Source organism: Mya arenaria, chromosome 9, assembly GCF_026914265.1.
Source record: "Mya arenaria isolate MELC-2E11 chromosome 9, ASM2691426v1".
NCBI lineage: Eukaryota > Metazoa > Mollusca > Bivalvia > Myida > Myidae > Mya > Mya arenaria.
The window spans coordinates 51,597,939-51,604,177 of record NC_069130.1 but is presented as its reverse complement, the minus strand read 5'-3'; positions in this window follow the sequence as shown (position 1 = coordinate 51,604,177).

Below are 6,239 nucleotides of genomic sequence, written 5' to 3'. Positions count from 1 at the left end.
ATATACATAGTCAGGAACAAATACCATAAGCGTTTCCAACAATCATCAGCGTTTCACACAATAGATATAGTCAGAAACAAATAACATCAGTGTTTCAAAAATCATCAGCGTTTCACACAATATATATAGCCAGGATCAAATAACATCAACGTTTCAAACAATCATCAGCGTTTCACACAATATACATAGTCAGGAACAAATAACATCAGCGTTTCAAACAATCATCAGCGTTTCACACAATCATCAGCGTTTCACACAATATACATAGTCAGGAACAAATAACATCAGCGTTTTAAACAATATATATATAGTCGGAAACAAATAACATCAGCGTTTCAAACACTCATCAGCGTTTCACACAATATATATAGTCAGGAACAAATAACATCAGCGTTTCAAACAATCATCAGCGTTTCACTCAATACATGTCAAACACGTTGAATGAGCCTTTGACACAGACATAATACTCTTCCATTCAATTGCAACACAGAAAAACATGGTGTTGAACAATACGAGTAAAACTACACTTCAGCATGGTGAACCTCCTTGGAAAGTTAAAAAAAAAACTAAAAAAAAACTATTATGCATGGTCAAGATACCGCCCAAGTGAGTCTCGGTCCTGACCAGTCCTATCGACAATACCCATTTTGACAATAACTCTCTAAGACTAAGTGTGACCTTGATCTTTGAGGTGAAGACCTGGGTTTTGAGCGTGACACGCCGACTCACCATGGTGATCCATCATGGCAAGGTTGTTTTTTTTTTAAATCATATAATGCAAGGTCAAGATGCAGCCCGACCAAGTATCATTTCGCGTTTGATCTCTAAATGAGACCTTGATTTTTGAGGTGCAGACGTGGGTTTTGTGCAGGACACAACGCCTCTGAGTGTCCTGCAGTGCAGTACTAGAGGGTTTTTTTTTTTTAAATGAACAAGACATTTTATAAATTACCACATAAAATGCAATGAAACGCGTTTTATTCTTACATGTATTTGCTTAATTTTTATTTGCCATTCGTCAAATAAATAAACATATTTATGCATATTGTTTAGACAAGAATTGCTTAAGTTTTATAAACCATGGCGACGCCTTGTAGCGGGATGTGTCAACCTTTTGAAAACAATGAGGGTGGTTCTGTCGACCTATACAAAACATAGCGGAGGGTGTTTTGTCTTTGATAAGGGGAGGGGGGGGGGGGGGGGGCGCTAGATTCGCTATTTTGAGTACTTCATACAAAAATCTGATATATTAGTCAAATGATTCAAACATTCTGACCGTTGACTCGACGAGGAGCTTTCTCTATTGTCTTCACTCGAAAATATTGATTTGGCTTACAAATGCTTTCAAATTTATTACATTTCAGAGCTTGGCCTTCAGTAAGTGCAAAAGTAAAACTCATGCATCTGGAAGTTTCGGGTCAATAACACATTTCAATATCTCTCCCTCAACAAATTGCACGAAAATGGTAACACGAGGAACCAAGCGTCACTCATCCGTCCTGGGAAAGGTCTTTAGCTTCAAGGTAATAAGGACTAGTCATATAACATATTTTTATTCATCTTTATATATTTTCCTGCCTGTGTCTCGTCTCTCAGTGACGCAGACCCTACCAAGCGGTGGTACAAGGATTTGACGTCAGAGGGAACGCAACTTAGGGGTATAACCTTTTGACTTGCGCCCCTCCCACGGAACCAAAATTCACGTGGTTTAAAGTGTTTGCAGATTTTTTTTTTAACAAGTTCTAGTTAACAGTGCTTTTTGTACTTATTACTTTGAATCTCTTATATTGAAATAGAAATTAAAGTTGGACGATTTAAGGGGGGGGGGGGGGCGCCCCCCTGGATCTACTTGTACTCCCCCTTCCCCCACACGCTTCACCTTCACGCATAACGCACCACAAAAATGTGAAGACTAATTGTCGTTTATTAGTGGCATAGTTTTCTTGAATAAATATACACATAAATGCACGTAATGCGAGGTAAAGCTTCAGGGTTCGTAGCTGCACCCTCTCCTGTCCCAAGATGTGCAAGTTTTAGGGCAGGTTGGGACATTTGTTAATAACTTCTATACCCTTCATTCAATTGACTTAATACTCCACACAGTTGTTCAGGACCATCACACAATGAGGTTACATAACTCCATATTATCCTTAATACAAGTTATGTCCCCTGATTGACTTAGGAACTTAGGTTAAAGTTTAAGGGCAGGTTAAAGTTGTAGGGCAAGTTACCCTTCATTCAATTGACTTAATACTTCGCACAATTAATGACGACCATCCTACAATAAGGTTACATAACTCCATTTAAACTCTAAATACAAATTATGGTCCTTTACTCTTTATTTAAATTTTCTTTTTCATTTCTTTTGACAGGCACATTTATATATTCCTAACCACGTTTTAACAAAGCGAAAATAAGTAATTGAATGACTTGGGTCATTGTTTGGGCTTTGGCGTCAAATTCACCTTTTGTATCGAATAATTTTAGCTAGTTTGACATATAGTGACCAAACTAGGTATATAGTTTATGGAGACCTTTCATGGGATAGCGTATGAGTTCCCTAGGATCAAGGTCAAGGTCAAAGTTACTATTAATAGTAAAATGGTTGGTATTGAATAACTTAGGTAAGGGTCTACATCTTGCAAGCAAACTTGGTATATATTAAAGAATTTATAGAGACCTTTCACGAGATTGTGTTTTTGGCCCTCGAGAGTTATGGTCACTGTTTACTTTTGAGTTTGATTTGTATTGCTTTTGACAGGCACATACACCATTATTTTAATCAGTTCTAAGTCAAAGAGGCGTAATCGAGCGCGCTGTCTTACGACAGCTCTTGTTTTATTAACACACAATTTTATTGTTTCAAATAAAGTTGTAATAATAACAACCCTTCTTGTAACCCTGACACTGTATCAGATAACACAACTCTATCATCAGCATATAGTAATAAAAATATTTTAAACAAATCAAAACCAATAACTTGATATTTATTAGTACATGAATAGATATATAGCATCAAAAACATTAACTTACTAGTATTCAAATTATCAGATTCTAGTATTTATCAATTGCCTAAACCCAGCTACGTTCATTTTTTTCTCATTTATTTTGGATACTAGTAAACGACTGTGCCGCATAAAGCCAATACGTATACATAGTAACAATAAACTTAACTAGTACATACACAGCGCAGTCATTTATTGTATTAGGTAAATACGTACTAACAACAACCTTAATTTATTAGATAAACAATACAGACATTTATTGTATTAGGTAAATACGTACTAACAATAACCTTAATTTATTAGATAAACAATACAGACATTTATTGTATTAGGTAAATACGTACTAACAACAACCTTAATTTATTAGATAAACAATACAGACATTTATTGTATTTGGTAAATACATAATAATAATAATGATAATAATAATGTTTTTCCATTACATAAGCAGTATAGACATTAATGGGTGTTAAATTTATTTGTGTATGGTTTAGCAAAATAAATTGAGCATCGATAGTCGGCTTACTAATAGGACATGTTTAAAAGCCACCTAAGCTGTGTTTTGTTATTTGTATTTTGGGCTGCAGACCTTGTACTGCAATGAATCTATAGTATGTTATGACTTTAGTAAATAGTATTTCTGTAAAAATAGTGTGTTTTTTTTCAACGAATAATGATGGTGCCTCTGTAGAAATAGGCTGTATCGCCAAGACTGGAAATGCGAACTTTGAAGTGTGAAAGAAGTTTTAAAGCATCAGACCCAACAATTATCTAGTTCTTTCATACATCTATTTACCATAGTGTTACATTTTGATGCCTGGTTACCTTATATGATTTTGTTATTATTTGAAAGGTAATCGCTAGCTGATTACTTCAATGTGAAATAAATGATAAAAAAGTACAAAGCAGTTTATAATCTTATTTCAATTTACATTTTTACTTGTTATTTCGTATTTTAAATCGTACTTGAAATGACATATTGTGCCAAATTTGTAGGCAAAAAAATGGTTTATAAGTATAGACTCTGTAATATTCTACATATAACCACCATTAAAATTGTACCGATATAACATGTGGTAAACAGGCACCAAATTTAACTTACTTATGGGTCGGATATGAAAAGTGTACACCATGAAGTAATCTGCTTGTATTCGAGGAGATAAAGTGTTTCAAATTCAACGCAATGCCACGATATCTATGAAATGATTGAATATTAACATTTGAAATGTTGACGATGGTAATATCCTCTAACACGCGTTGTACACACAAACAACATGCATGCTAGAGATATATCTGTAAGTCTCGACATCCAGCCGGCTAAAGTGTCATACAATACACACGTGCTAGGACCCCCTTACATGTTTCGGGATGAATGTTATATACTATTCATCTAGCATGCTACCAGTCCATCCTACGACCAAGGAGTTTGAAGAGCTCTTCGTTGTATGGTTGAAAATACTCTTTTAGAACTCTTATTTCATCATCTGTTGGATGGAGTTTGGTTTCATTTATCTGCCTCCCTCTGTTACCCCCATAGCATGTGGCTGCAGTATTTGTGTTACTGCCTTGCTGCAAAGTACGGATACAGTAAAAGCGCTTATCATAGTTATACACAAAGTGATTCCTCTGGATGAAATGTTTCAAACCAAGAAATGATTCAATTTGCTGTAGAATTGTGACTGGATCATTTTTGAAGTCATTAGAGTCGATAAAAAGAAATTGATCTTTTCTGAATATTTTCATGTATTCCTTATAACCATCGACATACTGTGAATATCTAACATGCTTCGAATCAACTTGAACTTTTCCGTTAGCAGACACGTTCGAGTGAAAATATGCAGTAATATTGTTTTCGAAGCTCCGACTCAACCATTTTTTTCTAAAATAAAAAGTAACGGAAGACAGAAGTCGCTCCACTGGCTCACGTATTAACACAATCATTTTCAAAGAGGGGTTGAATTTATGTATTTCTTTTGATGTTTGAGACTTTGTGAAATAAAAAGGGTTTTTAACCCATGTCAATTGATCGGAAAACCTACATGGCATCATTTGTCTATACCTTTTGTAACCAGGGTCACGTTTTTGTCTGAAAAAGTAATTTAATTCATAGGGATCTGTTTTAATCACAATATGCGGGTGCATACTCATGAAGTCCGTGATCTCCCGAGTGCCACATTTCCATACACCAAGAACCATTACTTGAGGAACTTGTTTCTGGCATGATCCGGATTGGCTCGTAACCTGGTAGGCAGCGTCGTGTATTTTCTGTGCAGCTTTGTAAACGTCGTCGGTAGAATATGTAAAATTCACATGTTCAGATTGTTCTATCACTCCCGTTTTCGAAAATGGTTTTGGCACAACAAAGTTTGCAACACCTTTCAAATATAGTTGTGAGTGATCAACTATGCTATCATATTGAATGAATAATGCAAGTAAACAAGTGCCACAAATAACGGTAGCAACTACTTTAGCTTTACTGTTCATATTGGTTATTATTGTATACTTTTGTATTTCCACTGTTGATCTAGGAGCAGGATCCCAATAGAATCAGCTATCTGTCGGAGGCTGAATAATAAGAAGTAATAACGTGTATGTTTCAAAGTTAGGTATTGAACGTAGAAGTAATAGTTAATGGATCCACTACCCGGGTTATTGAAAAAATAAACAAAGTGCGAGGACCGGGATATGTATAAACGCAGTGCGAGGACCGAGATATGTATAAACACAGTGCGAGGACCGAGATATGTATAAACGCAGTGCGACGACCGAGATATGAATAAACGCAGTGCGACGACCGAGATATGTATAACTGCAGTGCGATGACCGAGATATGTATAAGCACAGTGCGACGACCGAGATATGTATAAACGCAGTGCGATGACCGAGATATGTATAAACGCAGTGCGACGACCGAGATATGTATAAACGCAGTGCGACGACCGAGATATGTATAAACGCAGTGCGACGACCGAGATATGTATAAACGCAGTGCGACGACCGAGATATGTATAAACGCAGTGCGACGACCGAGATATGTATAAACGCAGTGCGAGGACCGAGATATGTATAAGCGAAGTGCGAGGACCGAGATATGTATAAACGCAGTGCGAGGACCGAGATATGTATAAACGCAGTGCGACGACCGAGATATGTATAAACGCAGTGTGACGACCGAGATATGTAGAAACGCAGTGTGACGACCGAGATATGTATAAACGCAGTGTGACGACCGAG